The following is a 20,851-nucleotide window of genomic DNA, read 5'->3' on the forward strand; positions in this document are numbered from 1 at the left end:
CTCAGCTAACATGTAGTTGAAGAAGGTCAACCATCACACCATAGAGACAAGAGTGCCTACAACTGAAAGCAGGACGATTGCATCCAGCATCCATGTGGAATCTAAGCCCCCTCTTGAGATAGATGTGGAATGGACACAACCAATCCAAGGTCCACAGGATGGAGGAATAGAATATGGATTAGAGTGGACTTACTGATATTCTATTGATGAACTATTGTGGTTAGTAATCGAAGAAAATGTGCCATTGGTGTGGAAAAAGTAGCCATGGTGGCTGCTGGGTATGGGGAATGGGAGGAAGAGATGATATGTGGAGGTGTTTTCGGGACTTGGAGTTGTCCTGGGTGGTGATGCAGGGACAATTTCCTGGACATTGTAGGTCCTCCCATGGCCTACTGGATGGAACGTGGGAGAGTGTGGGCTATGATGTGGACCATTGGCCATGAGATGCAGCGATGCTCAGAGATGTATTCACCAAATGCAATGAATGTGTCATGATGATGGAGGAGAATGTTGCTATGGGGGGAGTAGTGGAGTGAGGGGGTGAGGGGTACACGGGGACCTCATATATTTTGAATGTAATATTTAAAAAAATGAATGAATGAATGAATAAATAAATAAATTAAATTAAAAGAGTCAGCAGCTCCAATCTGGCTGAAAGCTACCAGGGACAGCAGCTCAAAGTCGGATGTAAACTATTCCATTAAAGGAGAGCTCTGACATCAAAAACATAGTAAGCCTTCTTGTAGCATCCATAATTGCTTCTGATTTGACTCCAGGTCTAACTGTGTCTTATGACACATCACAGCATTAAACTGACTTTTTCACTGATACAATAGACCACCCGACATTTGAAAACCACATCACCTCTTGTATGATTTATACAAGGGCAGTTCAGAGGCCTCAGCATTGTCTTTAGAGCTGCATCATTCTGGCCACCTCGCTGCTTTTTCCCTCTTGTTTACGGATGCCCAGTCTTAAATCATAGCCCCAGACATTTCACAGGCTCCTCCAAGGAAAGGAGAGAAAAGTGGCAGGTCCTTAAGAAGCACTGATTGTCTTGTAGTATGGAAACGGAACTTTAACTAATGTAACCTATGATTACACTAACTTTCTTGAGAACCTTATCATATGGTTGTCTTAGGTGAAACTTATTCAACTAAACCACCAGGCTTTTTTTCCTAAACTGCTGTCAAACCAGACTTCCATACATTACATCTCTCTGCAGTTGATACCTTTGAACCTACAGGCAAGGCAAGGCACATATTCTACATATTTTGCTTTTTGTTTTTATCTTACACCAGCATTCTTTGTTTCTCTTCAAACCTAACTCTATATAAAAAATATGGGTAGTTTCCTAGTCTTGCATAATCTATAAATTCTATAAGCTTGCCTTTTAAGACTTTGGTCTAATTCTTCAATTAAAGTTTTGAAAAGAAAGTACATAGCTCAATGCTTCTCCACCAGATACTCTTCTTCATCTTGCTAATGACGTAATAAACAGTGTTTCCAAAGGGATATATAAACCTATGCCTTATATGTGTGATCAATATACAAAAATCAGATTATACCTTGGGTTGTTTTCTAGTAGTTTACTAGGGTGCACTGTGATTTCGAAGTTGCCTTATTATTAATAGTACCTTATCTGCAGAAAAACTGGTAGTTACGATATACTTATCAGCCAATGATGCTTTTTGCTAAAAAAATGATCTCATTTCCCTTGTTATATGTTCTTATCTGAACTCACCTCCACTTACAATCCAGACCTGGGGTCTTCACACAAGATACTGGTCTTTAGAAGCCTAGACTTCACAAATGTAAGCACATCGGGTAGCCCAGGTTTTTAATTTGATTAACTTACCAACACATTTTTCAGTTGGGGGTGAGAGCCATCTCTGAAGTGGCTGGCACAAGACAGTCCACTGGACATGGGAAGTGAAGGTAAGAACTTATGTTTAAATGAAGTATTCTTGTCTCTTAAAAATTACATTCAGTTACAGTTCCTAACATATAGACTTTAGTTCAGTAGTACAAATATATCACATGCAAATAAATGAGCATTTAATGGATGTTCTTGCTCCAAAGACTTTTTCTCATCAAGGTGTGGGATTTTAAAAGGCTGGAGAGCCCTGGATGGGAGAACCACTGGCGGGTCCAGGGGACCCAGGGAGATGCCACCCTAGCTGCTCTGCACTGTGCCACTGCTAAGGGGGGCCTAAGCCCCTCTAGGGACAATCAAGTACTGTTAATTTGGAAAGGATCATACAGGTGCAGCCTTTAATTTGCAGGGAGGGACACCGAGGTGCAGAGGGATTAAGAGACTTGACTAAGCCGCTTTCAATCCCTTTTGGAACACACCAGCAAAAACAAAATGAAATGAAATCAAGTCTGTGCCAGAGATGGGCCTGCTTCCATTCCAATGCTCTTTCTTAAAAAAAAATATTACCCCCCCAAACCCCAAAAAACCAAAAACAGTAACAAAAACAAAAACAACGAGGAGGGGGGGAGGGGAGGAAGAAAATGAACAGAAAGAAAAGGCAAGAAAAAGGAAAAACTGGAGTACAACTATCTGCCCTGCCCTTCCTTTGACCAATTTTTGAGGACAGAGTTAAACACAGTGAAATCCCACCACTATTGGTGAACTTAGACAAGCAATCTACTGTCTTTAAATTCCTTCAGAATTCTTCATTCAAAAGTTAAAGAAATCACATTTTTTCCTAAGATGAATAACAGTATCATAAAAATAAAGGTTCACAGTACAAGAGCATCCTCTCCTAATCTTGATCTAATAAAACATTCTTCTACAGAGAGCAATGCAAGAGGTCACATGCTTCATACAGGACAACGTGTTGTATCGGCAGCACAATGATAAATAAGATCACCATCCTTACTGAGAGAATGCTTCATTCAAAGCACTTACACACTTGCTTAAAATCATGCAATTGGAGCATACTGGGGCCAGCATATAAAACTGGATCTCTGGCCTCCAAAACCATATTCTTTCCACTGACACCACAGCTAAAGAACTATTTCATACCTGGTTAAATACACTAAGGAATTGTATAAATGGATTTTCTCACAGTTCCCTGAAAATGTCACGGTTACCTGTAAACATGGATGATAAGAAAGCTGTCCAGGCTTCCTTTTTAAAAAGAGAGTAAATCGTAAACTTTTTTATAGAAAACCTCTAGTGATAGCCTCGTTCACTCTTGTTAGGATGGACGCAGCCTCTCTGTAGCTATAGTACCCCTGACTCCCACAGTGCCCTTCTTTGGGGGGGGTGGAGGGAGTAATTGTAACCATTGTGGATTTATCCTCTGGTCCCCCCTAAACTACCCAGTCCATGAAAGCAGTGACTTTGCCAATCTCTTCGTCCCAAGTTCTTAGAACAGTGTCTGGCAAATAGAACTATTGTGGATAGCAATGGAAGAAACTGTAGCACTGATGTGGAGAAAGTGGCCACGGTAGTTGCTGAAGGCAGGGAGAGGGAAGAAGAGATGTGATGTGGGGGCAGTTTCAGGACTTGGAGTTGTCCTAGATGATATAGCAGAGATAGATGCTGGACATTATATATTCTGCCATAACCCACTGAAGGGACTGGGGGAGAGTGTAAACTACAATGGAAACTACAATCCATGCGGTGCAGCAGTGCTCCAAAATGTATTCACCAAATGCAATGAACGTGCCACGATGATGAAAGAGATTCTTGATGTGGGAGGCGTGGGAGGGTGGGGTGTGGGGTATGTGGGAACCTCTTATATTTTATAATGGAACATTTTTGTGACCTATGTATCTTTAAAAAAAAAAAGACAATTTAATGAAAAATAAAATAAAAATACTACCTTTGAAATAATAACTATACTCTGCTGTTGAATTTAAAATGTTCTTAGGAAATGCTTCAGAACTCTTCCACTTCCATTGACTTAGTGTATACGGTGAAAATGACAAGCGTGTTCTGTACCATCAAAAACAGGCAACAGGATGGCGGCACCTTAGAAGACTGAGGAGGGAAGGACAAACTGGACAGAGGGAAGAAGAGGACATTGTGAGCTTAGGCCTTGACCAGCAGGCCTGCTATTGGCTTTCTAAGCATCTTGTATCACATGCCTACGGTAAGTGTCTTTGGTCTGCCCAGTACCCTCTCATTTTTTCTATGTCTGCCTGCACAAACACAGGCATCCAATAAAGGTTGGTGGCAGAGAGTGGACCGGGAAAGAGAAGAGTGAGACCAACCACATGCCCATTTCCAAGCTCTTACCCCCTTGAACCTGGTACCTGCACTATTCTGCAAAATGGCCTGCCCATCTTTAGTCTCTTTCCTGCCCCTCCACCTCCCCTTCACCTCCCTCACTGCCAGTTTCCACATCTGTAAAACAGAATAGGTGGTTCTCAAATGCCAGTTGGTCTAGGAGCCTTGAAGGAACCTATCAGAACTGCAGATGGCCAATCCCAGCCTTGGAGACTTTGAGTCAGATGCTGCCTTTACAGCAAGTGCCCAGTGGCTTCTGATATGGGAATTCCCATAACACTCCATGATCTATCCCTGACCTCTGGCCCCTACAGGATTCCAAAGAGAAACAGTCTGATTAATGAGTCAAACATTTTGTATTAATGGGGAGTACGGCCTGGCTAGAGAATAATAATAAAGATAAAAAAAGGAAGGGATATGCAATGGTGAGAGGGTAACAATTTCTGAACAGGCAGAAATCTACAAAGGCGTGTCAAAACTTAACCCAGATGGGTGACATTGAGTAGTACCCATGGACAGAAGGCTGAAGGAGGGTGAGTGTCACAGTTAGGTGGACATGGGTTCAAAATCTTGTATTAATTTATTTCTAGGATCTCAGAAATATCACGTAATGGAATAATTACTCAGAGTTTCAAGTTTTACATCTAGAGTAGAAGGGTGCCATCTAATACTAAGGGTCCTTATGAAGATATGAAGAAATATTGCAAGTAAATAACCTGGAAGACACTGGATGGGTTTATATACATTATTATTTCATAAGAATAACAGAATATAAGGCAGGGTCAGATTTATACATTTTAAAATTTAAAAAAATGGAATATTTCTTCTGAATTCTACATACTCAGAGTGTGAGTGTGAATTCTACATACTAACAAGTGTACCCAACATTTCCTAAATATAAGCCAAAATGTACCAGAGCCTGCAAACGAATGTCCAATCCACAGCTAAGATTCCAGCTTCCAGCCCAAAAGCCCAACAGCCCAAAAACATACCGGCCTGGTAGTATATAGAGACAGCCTCAATACGATCTGAAAGCCTCCCTCTCTAAGCCTTTTTCATCTTCACCTCTGTATTTATGGTTTCAAGTTTTTGGCAGAAGTTCTCTATGATAATGCAGTGCAGTTAATCCCCAACCTTGACAACTAAATTTCAAATACATGTAACAGTTCAACGCTGAATATAGTATCTCTTGCCAAAGCTCTATAGAAGCTGTTGAAAACTACCAGATTTGGTTCAAAAGAGCATGAGGGTTTGAACTGAAGCAGATGAAATGCAAGAAGAAGGAAGTATGGTTAATGTTGAGGTTGTATAGTAAAAGAATCATATTTGGAGTTACTTTTGTTGTATGAACAGGTATTCAAATGTTACATATACTTGCAAAACATCAGCAGCAGCTTCCAAAACGCAGAATCATACCAGTAAGCTATTTACCTCAAACTGAAATAAGGAGAGTTTTGACCAACATTTAAAAATTATTCCTTTTTTACTATTGGAAGCCACAGGCTAATTCAATACTTTTATTCCTATCGGAAGTGACTCCTGCATCTTCGAAAAGTAGTTATGCCCTGGAGAAGGTCACTATGTGATCAGCCAGAATGCACTGTTTATTAAATTCCTAGAGCTTGCAGAGTTGATTTTTAAAACCACATGTACTGAGTTTAATTAAACTTGTCACATGGAGGATGAACTGGGTTGGGATAGAGACAGGTTATTTGATCTACAAATGACAAAAATACACCCACTAATATTATGCTTTCCAGAGGAGCCAGAGTTGGATATGGCCAAATTCTATGAGCTACAGACATAGATACAAATAGTACTGATCTATCACTTACAGGACCTTAAGACTCTTTGAGTAGAACTTAGCCAGAGCTGCTGGTGACTGAAGAACATCACGTAAGTAATCCAGGCCACCGAATCGCTTTGCTTCCAGTATTGACAGAGGTTAGAAACACGAAGAAATACATGAGTTAACTGTTTTAGCGAGGGCATGTACTTCTTCGCGTGTTCTTCCAAAAGTACTTCGGCATATGTGCAGATGAACCATACAACCTTGGGGAGAGACTGGGTGTTACAGTAATGGCCATGCCTTTTATGGTGGAGGAAACAGACCAGATGACTCCAAAGGCTGAGGTCACTGGCCCAGTTCCCACGCTGGAGGGTAGCAAAGGGGAAGGAGCAAGGCACAGAGAAGAAATTCTTAACCTCTATTCCACTCAGGTACAGGAGACTTGGCTAAGAATGTTGATGCATATGCAGTAATGAATCTGGTGCCTGTAATTATACCATTTTCTCTCCCACTACAGAAAAGAAGAGTGAATGGCAACTGATAACTTCAAATACTCACTACTTTATTTTTTTTTTAATCTGGAAAAAAACTATATCACTGTATTTTGGTGTCAGGAAACCTGTAGTTGGATCCTCATTGGTTCATTCAAGAAATATGCCGGGCATGGGTCTAGATAACAGGGAATGTATCAATAAACAAATCACACAAATATCTCTGCCCTCGTAGAGTTTACATTCTAGTGGAGAAAACAGTGAACAAAACAAACAAGGAGATTACAGAGAAATGGAGAGTTCCTCCAAATAATGGAGGAAAAAAAGGTAGTGGTGGGAGATTCCAGGAGGATCACCAAGGAGAACCTACTGAAGAGGCTAAGCAAAAGTCTGAAAGACATGAGGGGGTGAGCTGTGTCCATCGGGATGGGGCAGGAGGGGAGGCTGGGGGAGTGATTCATGCAGAAGGGAGTAGCAAATGCTTGTTGTGGGAGAGGTGAGGAGTGTGATATGGCTGCAGCAAAGAAACAAGAGGAAGACTCTTAGGAGATGTGGGGGAGCCCGGGGGAGGCAGGGAGAAAGTGATGGAGACCTTGTTGGCTCTTGTGTTGGAACATGATGGAATTCCCATTTTCATGGGGTTGCTCTGGCTATGATCTGGAAATAACCCATGTAGTCATTTATCAATGGCTCTTTTGTGCATGTTACTTAATGATACATTGCCTCAGATAGTTTTGGAGGATCAAATACATATTTCAAAGCAGTGCATAAACTAGAATACTTTCATGTGCTCCAAAGTCACCCCGCCATTAGGATAATTATTTCACTGCCTCACCGCTACTAGCTCTCACATCTGTATCCCCACCAGATTTTCAAGTTATTGGGCACTATGGAATGCTGTTTTCCATTTTTGTACATAGCGCCTCATACAATATCTAGCTTGTAGGAGGGGCTCAACAAAGATTTGATGAATATAAGGTATGGTAAATACACAGATTATAAAAGAGCTCTAAAGCAGACCTCTGCTTTAATGGTCAGAATTAAAGTTCTTGTAGAAACCCTCACACAAATCTTTGTTCCTAAACCATCCCAACTGGAACTTAAGGTCACACTTCTTAGATATAATTGTCCAACTTGACAATTTAATCAGCAGAGTCTGACCAGTCCTAGAACCTGCCTGGGGCAATATTTTTTTTCTTTTAAACAACTGAAACTGTGTTGTGGTTTTTTTCTTTTTCCTAATTGTGTAGATAAAATTTGTGACCAAACAGCCCACAAAGGATTTTGCAACTAGTCCTTTGGACAGTCTCAGAATGTGTTTTCTTTTTTAATGCCATTTTGTTTGATTTTCTGCTTAAGCTTTAGGATGCCCTCTGAAGGAGCTGTTAATGTCTTCAGATATATCCACATGATATAAATACCTAGATTAAATAAAAAACTTAAAAGTAGTTCTATTTTTCTTCCCATTTAAAACATTTATATGCTGAGATGAGGGATATTGGACAATCTAGTTATATTCAGCAAACTTCTTCCTTAACTCTATTTGGGTCACATACAAATGTATCTAACAGTTTAAAGATTTAAAATTCTTTAAGTACATTACGTTGAGGTTACAAAAAGTGTGAATGCCCACTTCCTAAAGTGAAGTCATTTACCCTGATATTTAGGCAGTATTATTAATGTTCAATATGGAAACCATTTCCAAATATCAAATTTTTCTTAACACATTATCCTCAATCTTCACCATAGTTTTACTTTCATTCTTTAAAAAAGAAATTATTTCTTAGACTTAATATAATTAACATAAACTTTTAACTTTTAATTGAAATGAACTCTTAAGTAAGATATGCCCAATAGTCTACGCAGGCCTTCTTTTTTTAGTATATTTAAATTAAAACACATCTATGGGTAAGGCAGCAGAAATATTAAAACATGTGACAACGTTTCTGACAAAAATAAATCATCTTTATCTCAACATGGTCATTATTCACATTGAGTATCTGAATTATCAAGTCTTTCAACTTTCAAAAACTAAACATCATGTAGAAATTGTATCTTGTGATTTTCAAAATTAAATTGAACATCATTCTCTGTGGTAGTTAATATCCATTTGAAAACACAATTGTACAAGGCACACCTAACTTACAAATATATAACAATCTAATATGCAATTCACATCAATAGATTACTATCCTGTTAAATCACCAGCTTTCTGAAATCAATTTTTTTCCTTAACCTGTTGAACATCACAAATATTTTCTTAACTCCAGTGACAGCACAGGTGAAATCTATAAAGTCATCATAACTTTGGGGAATAATTCTCTCAATGAGTTATCTGAATAAAAGCAATCTAGAAACACTTGGATGATAAGGGTTTTCTATAATTGTGGGATACGTGTGCCCATTCACTTCTGTACCACTTAAATGTTCAAAACATATAATTATTATACTCTAAGTTATCACATAAAGCTGATCCTTGAGAACCGAATAATTTCTATAAGAAAATGAATGCAATGTAAGTTAGCTGCCCAATATATTGTATTTTTAAGAATTACCTTACTGACACTAGTTGGGTGCTTTTTATGCCTTTATTTTCTGAGTAAACTTCTTTCCGGGTGGAATTATTAATTTAGTTGTACACTGAAGCATCAAAAGGCCCATAATTTTCATATCAACTCTTTTAACTGAATTATAAATGGCTATTTCATCATGAATAATCGTAACTTTCGTAAAACCTAAAAGTATGTCTCTACAGCACACACTGAGTTTTACTGAAAACAATTATTAAACAATTATTAAATGGTTACAACGATGAGGTCGTAAAACTGGCAACTCTTGATCCTTACAACTGCCTTCTGTTTAATTCTGTTGTCTTTGACAATTTCAACACTTAATTCACTTGGTAAAGCGAACGGGGAGGACAGACATAATTCTTTTCCGTGTTTTGTACACATAACTCTCAACCCACGGCTTTAAAACTTTAGCTAAAAGCATCACACAAACAACATTAATAACGAAAGCATTTTAAAACGAAATACAGCTTGTAGTTTTCACTTTTCTCTTTTACCTTTGCTGCACCGTTTGCAAACAAATTGGTCCTGAAATGCTTGAACACTGTGGTCTAGGCGAACAAGTGGACTAGTCACAAGATGAAGGCTTACTTTCCCTCCTTCCCCAGGCAGGCAGCGCCAGGCTTTCCACCCTGCTCCTCCCTCCCCACACACCGCTAAAAGGACCCACGGATGAGCTCAAAAATCACGAACGGATGGGAGGAAGAGCCTCAAAAAAGTCAGGACGCCGAATTATCATAGTTTAATTTCTGCTTTCACTTGCACTGCAGTTTAAGAGAAAGCAAAGCAAGATGCATCAGCGATGCCACAAGCCTACTGGTTGCTGTCTTAAAAGGGAAAAGAATAGAGTTCAGCCAGGCACAAAGGTCTCCATGGCGACGGTGAATTTAGACCCCCATCGACATTATTTATGCAACATTTCATCACAAAAGGACCCTCCCACTAGCCTGCCTAGCAAATTCTAGTTGTCTAACGTTCTACTCCTTTGCCCTGAATTTGTATCCGGATCCTCAGCTATCTGTACCTCAGCGTTTAAAAAAAAAAAAATCCCAGACACTGGTAAAATGATTCGCAAACTGAATCTAGACTTTGTTTCCTTGGTGAATTCAAAGGCAAGAGATCAGTTCAAGAGTGTTTAGAATTCATATTCACAGCCGGCTCAGTTTGTCTTTCGAAGATGGATACTTGTTCAACAAACACAAGTTTATTTAAATTATATCAGTTTTTGGAAATGAGATTGCAATTCAAAAGATGTATAAGGTGGCAAATCTAATCAACTCCAAAGACCCATGAAAAGAAAACTTGGCCAGATAACAACTTTAAAGCTAAATTTTCTATACTGATGTATTCCCTGCCCCCACCCAGCTATTATTATACCTAAAAGAAAGCCTTTGAGTCCTTTACCTGATTCTATTTTAGCTAAGACTTCTAAATTCATGAACGGCAAAATATTTGAAACACTTTTTTGTGGAACTTTGTAGCCAAAGGGTCCCCGTTCACCATTTCATACCCAGATAAGCTACAGCAAGTTCATTAAAACAGATCTCGCAATGATGTAATTAGGTTGCTATGAATATTAATAAGATGAAATGTGCAAATGTAATTTTTCCCCAATTTTAAAACAATAACCAAATATTAATAGGGCCATATTTGATGATGTTGAAAGGAAACACTTTCAGTCTTCATTTGAAAAGGGTTGTATTTAGGTTTATCTCAAATAAGTACAAAACAAAGTGAGTTTTAATAATTAGGTTGTGATTATAAAATAATGCACTCATTATTAAAAAGTGGGATTAGTAAATATCTTTATAAGGTAAAGAAAGGGTAGTTCTTCTTCCACTCTCCTCTTAGCGTAATTGATTCTCTAGTCCTAAATAAGTCACCTTTGGAAGTGCATGTGACTCAAGCAGTTGGGCATCTGCCTACCACGTGGGAGGTCCCAGGCTCAGCCCCACTGCCTCTTAATGAAGACGAGCAGATGCCTGCACCGGCCACGACAGGAGATAGACACCGCACCCTGCTGCACCGAGAGCTAGACTCCTGCACACTGCATCCCACCGCAGTGAGGAGGCGCCTAAAAGGAGCAGGGGCTAAAACCAGCAGATGCCACAGGCGAGCAGATGCTGCAGCCACGGGGAGTGGATATGGCTCAGGTCGTTGGGCACTGCCTCTCAAGTGGGAGGTCCCCAGGTTTGGTTTTGGGGCCTCCTGGAGAAGGAGAGAAAACAATGTTCAGACAAACAAAGAGAATCATCTGGGGGAGTGGGGGAGCAATTAAAAATAAATAAATAAATTTTTAAAAAAATTATCAATCACCCCGCTTTAGGTCTCAATTGAACCTGTGTTGTCTTGAAGACATTTTTGCAAGAAGTGTTCGTGGGTGCCTGTATTTCCCATCAGGAAGAAGGTTCTCTGTTGCCTATTATGTAGATCCAGGGGGCTCATTCTCCTACCGTGGGAGGTGTGTGGTGCCTCCAGAGGCAAATTCACCTCATATCTGAAATAGTGCCCCCTAGAGTTGTGCTACTCATGGCACACTTAAACAGTGATACAGTTTTTGTCTCACACTTTTTCTCCCTCCTAATTCTAGAAGAAATCCTTCCACCAATGAACACTGCAGAGGAAAATTTAAATTAAAAATAAAAGCCAGATATTTTCCTCCTTGTAAGAAAATTACTCAGTTGAGGAATATTGAAAGAATAGCAACGACTCACATGTTAGCTCTCAGCTTTCTCTCTTTCCTATCTATTGCCTTCTTTTTCATCGTTTTTCTTTTATATTCTATTTTACTTTCTTTTACTATTCCTCTTTTTTCTGTGCTATCTGTTCTGCCTCTCGAAGCTTCTAATGGGGTTTAATTACAAAAATGGCTTTATTTATTTTTCAGTTTCCCATTATCTTTCCAGCTATCATTTCTTCCATGCTTTTCACACCTTAACAACTCTTATTTCATTTTTTCATGATGTTAAACTTCTTTAAGCTATAAAGAAGAGGTCTAACTTTCTTTTATATTACTTGGGTATTTTTTCCCCTGGAGTTATACATTCTCCGCATTTTGTATGTTATCATAGGTAATTTTCTTCTCTTGCCGACTTCATTTCTTAATTTTCTGGATAGTGCCAGCTCACTGTCTGACATCAAACCTGTTGGCTTATTAGTTGTTTTTGAATTATGGCCACCTCATCCCTGTCTGTCATTTGATTAATAACAGGTTGGGGAGAGGATGAGGGTTGAGGATGAGGGAAGCTACTGATGCAGCTCCTGTGCAGTTCCCTCCTCTGACGTTCCTCTGCCTCAGTGGAACTAGCTCTCCATGGGGCTCTTTGGCTTGCCCATGTCCCCTCGTACCTTCAGAACTTAGTGAAGGACTCTCGGTCACAATGACGTTCCCTCCCTTCCTTCCTTCCATCTCTTCTGTTTTTCAAATCAAAACTGTGTACTGTATGATATCTGAAAAAAGATGTTTGCACTCTGCCTAATACCTCCTTTATAAATGGACTTTGGCTGAGTCTATCACTAGTGTTACTATAAATGGAATTTCACTCCCAAATATTTGTATTTTTGGTACATTTTTGTGTTTCCAGGAAAAATGCAGAATAAATTCAACATTGTGGGATATTCATAATAATGAATAATGAATAATGAATTTAGTCTAAACTAAATCTTAAAGAGACATAAATATTTTTGGATAAAAATCAACTGTCATTCTTCTGTTTTTAAAAAAACTTGCAAATTAGGAATAGAAGGGAATTTCCTCAATTTAATAAAATTAACTACCAAAAAAAGCCTACCTAAAAATTATAACCATAGTTAAATATCAAAAATCCCCCCTTATATATAAATGACATAAAATGCCTGTTATCATTTCTATTTAACATTTGTAAAAACAAAAGTTCAGTGTATGAAAACAAGCAATAAAGATATTAAAACAAAAATAGTATTACAGTATCATCAAAATATCTCAAATATCTAGGAATAAATCCATGAAAATGGTGCAAAATCTCCTTAATAAACACTGTACAACACTATTGAAATTGAATTAAATCTAAGTAATTTGAGAGAAATGCCATGTTTATGGATTAGCAGATTTAATATTGTAAAGACTTCAGTCATGCCAGATAAAATGATAGAAGTAACACAATTCCTATCAAAACCCCAGCATGTTTTTTGAGGACTGGCTGAGGTAATGAATAGTGAATTTTAAAATTCATATGGAAATGCAAAGGGTGTAGGAGAGCACATATTCTTGAGGGAAAGACCAAATCTGGATGACTGAAACTAGACGATAACAAGGCCCATTATAAAGTTGCGGTAATTAAGACAGAGTGCTATCCATGTATTGATAGACGACAGAGCAGTGGAAATGACTGGCATCCAGAAACAAAGCTACATCCATACCTAATTTATAACAAACATGACCCTGCAGTGTGGTGGGAAAGATTGTCTTTTCATGTGGATATCTGTATGGTAAAAGTATATAGCCCGACTCTCGTCTTTAAAAGTACAAAAATCAAGTCTGATTGGAATACAGATACAGATGTGAAAAATTAAACAATGAAGCTTTTTGAGAGTAGAATATTGAACATATTAATGAGTTTGGAGTAGACATGCCATTCTTAAGCAAGACACAAGAAATGCTGACCATAAAAAAAAATTTAAGTTAAGGATGCTATATTAAAATTGCAAAGACACTATTCATGCATTCCTGGGAGAAAATACTCATACTATATATATTCAACCAAGGTCTTGAATGCAGAATAGGAAAATGATGGGCAACCCAATAGAAAAAAAGGTCAAATACTTGAAAAGGCACTGCACAAAACAGCATATCCATTGGGCCAATGTACACAAGGAAAGGTGATCAATTTCATTACTTACCAGGGATATGCAAATCCAAAGCCCCACAGGATCCACTATATCCATCAGAATGGTCAGAATAATAAGAGATAAAACACCAAATATTGGGAAGCATTAGGTCTAATAATAAGTTTCAAAACCTGTGAGTGCCTGAGTAAAAAAATCATAAAATAAAGGTGGTATTTGTCAATCTCTTCCAAAGCTCTGTATATGCATATTATATGTCCCCAAAATTCTTCTAGTATTATACTCTTGGGAATGTGCGCAAAGCTCATCTGAAGACATCAGCTATAATGCTCATACCAGCACTATTCAAATTAGCCCCAAACCAGAAATGTTCAGGAACTAGAATGCATATATTATGGTATCTTTCCATAATGAAATATCATTTAGCCATGAAAACAAATTATGACCACATGCAATTTTATGAAACAGTCTGACCCACACACTAGTGAGCAACTGTACTTGATGACGCATGTACTTCTCTGTGTGTACATCAACACTTTAAAAATTATTTTCAGTCCTGGACTTTTGGAAGATATACAAACATGTATGGAAATAGAAAAATTATTTACCTACTAAATATGCTGCATTCTTTAAACGCACCATTTTAATTTTAGAAATTTCTGGCAATACCTTTGTCAGTCTTATTTTTAAAAGAAAATAAAGGATATTTTAAATATTACAAAATTAAAAGCAGAACTAAAGAAGGAAGGAATAACTATTGGTTTGCTATTTAATTCTAAAGCAATTCCTATGCTGTAGCCTTTTTGAAAAAATAATCCTATTTCTTGTCCATAGAAAAAGAAGAAAAATGCATTTTGGAACCCTGGTAATTTCTGTCTAGCAACATTGACAATAAGATGGAAGAGTAACACTAATATAGCAAAGATTTAACATTATAAATAAGTGACAGACTTTGTAAGGTTGTCCAAATAAGTTTAATACGAATATTATATTTTAATTTTATTTTCATAAAACTTGCTCTTTTAAAGACTATTGGAAGGCTTGACTCTTTTCTGCAATTTTGGCTTTTAATTTTTTGAGGATATGTAATTCCATTTATTATCATTACAGGGTCTAAGGTATAAATTACAAGTGACAGACAGCCAAATGACGGTGCCTCCGTCTGGGCATGGTGAAGCTCCAGCACCAAGAGGCATGTGCAATTAAATCATTGAAAGGAGTAATATTTTTAGGGCCAGCTTAGTCTTTCATTTGTAGTCCAGTGTTTACCTCCTCTGCCATCAGTGGCTAAAATGGATTGCAGGAGGCCGTACGGGAAAGAGGAGGAGAAAGGAAGAGGAAGGAAGTGGAACAGACAATGCTGGGATTTTGCCTGGGGCGGTCATAACCAATACTGCTTCTCAGAAAAACTGGACCCCTTCTCTTCTGCCCCACGCTGCCTGCTGCTTCCATGAACTCTTGCCTGGTTTTGTACACACACAAAAAATAGGAAGTTCAGTGCTGATGGCCGAAAAGCAAGTCATAAACCACTCGCTCATATTTATACATTTGAACCCTGTAACCAGGAGTGTAAGCTACGCTACACCCCATTAATAAATTACATTTTGCGTATCACTTGCACAAGCGTGCTAGACACCATGTGGGAGCTTTGCTGGCGCGGAGGTTGCACGCCTTTTCCTTCACTATGCGCCTCAAATGGAAGTCCATGCAATGACAGCTCAAGGCGCCCAGACCACTTCAGGGGTACTGGTCTCCCCTGGAATAAAACGGGTTTCCTGTATTCGAAACCCCTTGGTCTCTCAGAGAGGAGGTGGGCTCGACCATCTCGGCAGTATTCGGCAAACCTCTTGGCATTGCTGAGGTTCTAAATGATTGATCCGTGAAGTTCATGGGAATTTATATTTCTGACATAAACAAAGCTTGAAGACGGGACTCACCAGTTACCCAAAACACGGTGGCAACGACTGAGAGAGACTAAACCGAAACCACGACTGTTTAAATGCATTAATTAACTGGAAGTCTTTAAAGAAAAACATTTGCTGTAAGGAATACTTGCAAATGTCTCCTAAAATGCCACAGTGCGCCAGGATTACAATGAATATCTGCTATTTCCAAGTAATATAAATGATAACAAATGCAGCATTCTCATTTTTTAAAGCATGTTCTCTCAGTCTCTCTCTGTTTCTCACACACACAGGCTTTGGCAAAATGCAAATTTTTTAATTTAAAAAGCGCGTTCCCTTACGGCAGAAGTTGGACCATTATCTGTTTATTACTAGATCTAAAGTGTCTGGTTTTACTCTTTTCCGTATCTCAAGCACACATTTAAGACACTACCTTCCTAGAAATACCTCAATGTATCTGACTACTAAGAATACCTCATCTTAATCTCCTCCTGTTAAGAGTGGCATTTCTTTTTTTTTTTTCCATAATTAGCTCATGTCTTTATTTTCTTTCCTTTAACATTTTTATAAAGGGGTGATCATGAATAATACTCTGTCAAAACAGAGTGGGCCCTTTGTCTTTGGGTGGATTAGGTATTATGTCATTGCCCTCCGCTGAGGCATGTGAAGAATACCAAGAAGAAAATGCACATGACTAAGCATTTTAAGTTCTCTCCACAACGTGTTTGGCTAAGACACTAGCGAAACAGGCTTCTTTAAAAATATTGCTTTGTGAATATGGAAGCAACCAAAATGATAACACTTTTTTCTACAAATCATTGTAAACGAAAAAATTCTATTGTTGAGGCAAATCAGAGGGGTGCATCTGAAACAAACAGGAGTGAAGTCTGGAAAATACCACATTTCAACACATCAAATTATAATAAGTGTAATTATTCTCTTTGGGATATTTTCTCCTTGGGAACTATCACATTTTCTTACACTTAGCCTGGAAATTGTGCTCCTCTAACTTTCAAGACTTGCTTTGGGAAGGGACGTTAGAGAGGACAGTTAGATGCTAGCACCCTGGCATCACAGTGGGACACGACAGATGCGTACATACCAGCTCCCTGTGAGACGGTCACTCCTAGAATTCCAGGTCTCTACTGCGCTCTTTGTTCTTCTTCAACAACATTTTTTAACTATCATTTTTTTTATCATGTACTAGGGTAAATAGCTACTGATAATGTTATTTAAATCGTGGCTCAGAAAATGTTTATGATCTATAATGTATTTGTCCCATTTCTTCTCAAATGCTGGCAAACAGTATCTACTGCGTTTCTTTGTCTCATGATGGGGCTGGGAGTGTGTGGAAGGAGAGTGGGAGGGAGAGAAGAGAAGGAGGGAGAGAGCCAGCCTACAAACAAGGCCAAACTGAACCCCAATAAGAAGACTTGGCTCAGATAGTGTAGTGCTGCATATTAAATGGATGTGAATCACAACAGGCTCAGTAGTTTAAAAGAAATATGACATTGTCTTCTGAAAATTTTGAAGCTGTTTCTAGAAGACATTTGTAATATAGCTCTCTATTTCTACACACTGCATATATGCTAAAAACAGGACCCTTGACTTCAGGTTAAAACTTAGGTTGCTTTTGAAATTGCTATTGCATTATACAGAATAAGTGTTTGCTAGCTACAGTGTCTTCCTATGGGCTTTGCTCTTAACTCTTTAAAGTTCCTAAATACTGAGGGATGTTGCTTTCTTCATAACTGCAGTCTACCTGGAATGAAATAAGGCCTTGGCATTTTCTAAACTTCTCACATCATCTAATGACCTGGATGAAAAATGAAGACTCATTTAGCTGTGTAGATTCATGCTACGCTTCCTACTTCTTAATCTACAACCAAAATTTGACCTCAGTTTATGCTGTGCTTTCCTGAATTCGCAAATGAGCATCCAGGCCTGGGGACTGTTAAGAAAATTAATAATAAGAAGAAGAGCTGGCATTTTACTGAGTAGGAATAACAAGGGGAAAACAAGGAGAGCTGACTTCACACAGCACTGAAATTGTATTTATCCATATCTTCATGTGATAAGGATGAACTGTATATTTTGTTGAACCAAAAACCAAAATAACAACAACAACAAAACAGCTTTATGCAGAAGGGTGGAATTTTACCATTATTCCTGTACAAAGACAAATAAAACACGTTAACTCCTTTTATAGATAAGGAAACAGAATCAGAGAGATTAAATTATTTGCCCCAAATCACACAGATTTAAGTGGTGGATTCCATATTTGAACTTAAGCAGTGTGACTTCAGAACCTGTGTCTTTAACCACTGAATCAAGGCATCAAGTGTTACTTATAGAAGCTATGTCCAAAAGCATCATTGTTCCCATGGGCTCTTGTAGTCTGCTAGGCTGCCGAGAGGCAGATATCTTGAAAGTGTTTGGTTTTTAACAATGAGAATTTATTAACTTACAAGCTAACAATTTTGAGACTGAGAAAAATATCCAAATCAAGGCACTATCGAGGTGATACTTTCTCCCTGAATACCAGCAGCAGGCCATGCTGGTCACCTCTGTCACATGGCAAGGCAAAGGTGGCATGTGCCGGTCTCTCCCTTCTCTTCCAGGTGGCTTTTTCCACTCTTTCTGTATAAATCCCATTTATAAAGGGACTCCAGTAAGAGGATTTTTTTTTAAAGATTTTATTTATTTCTCTCCCCTTTCCTGCCACCCACCCCACCCCCCGAGTTGTCTGCTCACTGTGTCCATTCTCTTGTCTGTTCTTCTGTGTCCGCTTGCATTCTTGTCAGCAGCACCGGGAATCTGTGTCTCTTTTTGTTGCGTCATCTTGCTGTGTCAGCTCTCCATGTATGCAGCGCTACTCCTGGGCAGGCTGTACTTTTTTTGCACTGGGCAGCTCTCCTTACAGCGCACACTCCTTGTGCGTGGGACTCCCCTACGCGGGGGACACCCCTGTGTGGCACGGCACTCCTTGTGCACATCAGCACTGCTCATGGACCAGCTCATCACTCGGGTCAGTGGGCCCTGGATTTGAACCTTGGACCTCCCATGAGGTAGGCGAACACCCTATCCATTGGGCCAAATCCGCTTCCCCAGTAAGGGGATTAAGATCCACCCCGGGTGATGCCTTAACTGAAATAACCTAATCAAAAAGCCTTACAATAGATTCACACCAACAGGACTGGATTAGCTTTTCTGGAGCCCATACAGCTTCAAACCATCACACGTCACCCTCTGGACCCCAAAAAGACATGTTTTTCCATATGCACAATACATTTATTCCATCACAATATTCCAGAGGCCTTGAATCATTTCAATAACAATATTAAGTATAAAATCATCAAAATCAGTTACCAGTGTAGTCTGACCTAGAGCACAATTCCCCTCTGGCTGTGGGCCTGGGAGACTTAAGACAGCGAGCTAGATGCTTCTTTCTATACAAAGGATCGACAGTCATAGGATAAACATTCCCATTTCCATTAGGAGAAATTGGAAGGAAATCAGGAGTCACGGGCCCAAAGAATTCCGAAACCCTGCAGGGCACACTGCATTAGATTTCAAGGTCTGGGGCTCATCTCTCCAATGATCCCTTGAACTCCAGGCTTGATGAAGCAGCAGCTCCACCCTTTCCAAATGCTTGCAGAGTGGCCCTGCTCTCCCCAGACCCTGGGGTGAAGGCTCCAATATCTCCACTGGGGCCAGGGTCAGGCTCTGGCCTCCACCCTTATCAAGCATCAGAGCGTGGCTTGGCTCTAGGTGCCACCCTCCTCAAGCACTGGAGCAGTGGCCGGACCCTCCACAGTCCCCAGGCATCTGAGAAGTCTGCAGTGTCCAAACTCTGGGACACCCTTGCCCTTTCCACACACATGGGGAGTCTGCTCTCTTGGCCCGAGAAGGCGCCTGCAGTCCAGACATCAGCCTCAATGGTTCTGCCTTTGAAGTCATGTTCCTTCAGTCTCTCCCTTTTCTGTGCCTTTCAGTCCAGGTTGGCAGCAATTCCGTCATGCAGAGCTCACAAAAAAAGTGTCTTGTTTCACATGTAATACACAGGATCCAAGGCACGACACGGAAGAACCTTGCAAATCCTTTCTGGATAACTGCATTGCCAATCCCGTCACGCGCTGAAATGACTGACGGGCTCCCTGTTCATTAACGTCCTTACATGAGGCCCTATTCTCTAGGGACTCGTTTTCCAGAAGCTCAGAATTTCCCAAACCACCAACTTCTGGTGTCTTTGTGCCCAGGAGTTCGGTTCTCAGCTTATCCCTTTCTACCCGCATTTTGCTATAAGCTGCCAGAAGAAACCAGGCTGCATTTTCCACATTTACTTTGGAAATCTGCTCAGCTAAATACCCAAACTTGTCGCTGAAATTCTGCTTTCCATCCAACATCAGAACCCAATTTTGCCAGGTTCTCTCTGTCACTTTGTAGGGGTCCCCGAAGTACTGTGCAGGGCTCAAGCCACGTTGCTAGGGAGCATCAATGTGCATAGAGAGATGAGGGTGTGTATCGGCAAGCAAGCAGCAAGGAGCTGATGTCCTGATAAGAAGAAAACTCTAAGAAAACCCTCCTCAAAGAACTTCATGCCTGATAGCCCCTGCTCTGAGAAGAATGACCTAGTTAACTGCTTTAAATAGAGCTTGTGGTGCCAGCTGAGGGCCTTGGCTTTGCCATCAGCTAGCCCTGGCCCACCTGGTCCCCTCTAATCTTGTCTTTGTCTCTGTGTGTCTTTCTTAAGCTCCTGTCGCCTCCCCTCAGGTTCTCCGTTCACCCCCACAGGTTGCGGCACACTTTAAAGCAAAGGTAGCCTTTCTTACAGGTTGCACTGACACATTCATCATTTCTAAGGCCTCATCAGAAGTACCTTTAGCACCCATATTTCTACCAACAGTCTAGGCCTTTTCTATCAAGCACCTCACAGTTCTTCCAGCATCTGCCCTTTACTCATTATAAAGCACATCCCACATTTTTTTTTTTTTTTGGTATTTACAGTAACAGTGCCCCACTCTCCT

At 39.7% G+C, this 20,851-nt stretch overlaps 1 protein-coding gene across 6 annotated transcripts in view; it reads right to left on the minus strand.

Annotated features, from left to right (window-relative positions):
- Window positions 1–20,851, minus strand: part of CTNND2 (catenin delta 2) — a 1,007,180-nt gene that overhangs the window by 626,219 nt on the left and 360,110 nt on the right. Inside the window, exon 1 of one of the 6 annotated variants that reach the window (XM_071207535.1) lies at window positions 9,594–9,918. The exons of 4 other annotated variants lie outside the window; for them this stretch is intronic. The gene's annotated coding sequence lies outside the window, so the exon portion shown is untranslated. Of the gene's footprint in view, window positions 1–9,593; window positions 9,919–20,851 lie in introns of those variants that run through there. One more of the 6 variants, XM_071207534.1, reaches the window with a different exon arrangement.

This window comes from Dasypus novemcinctus, chromosome 2, assembly GCF_030445035.2.
Source record: "Dasypus novemcinctus isolate mDasNov1 chromosome 2, mDasNov1.1.hap2, whole genome shotgun sequence".
Taxonomy (NCBI): domain Eukaryota; kingdom Metazoa; phylum Chordata; class Mammalia; order Cingulata; family Dasypodidae; genus Dasypus; species Dasypus novemcinctus.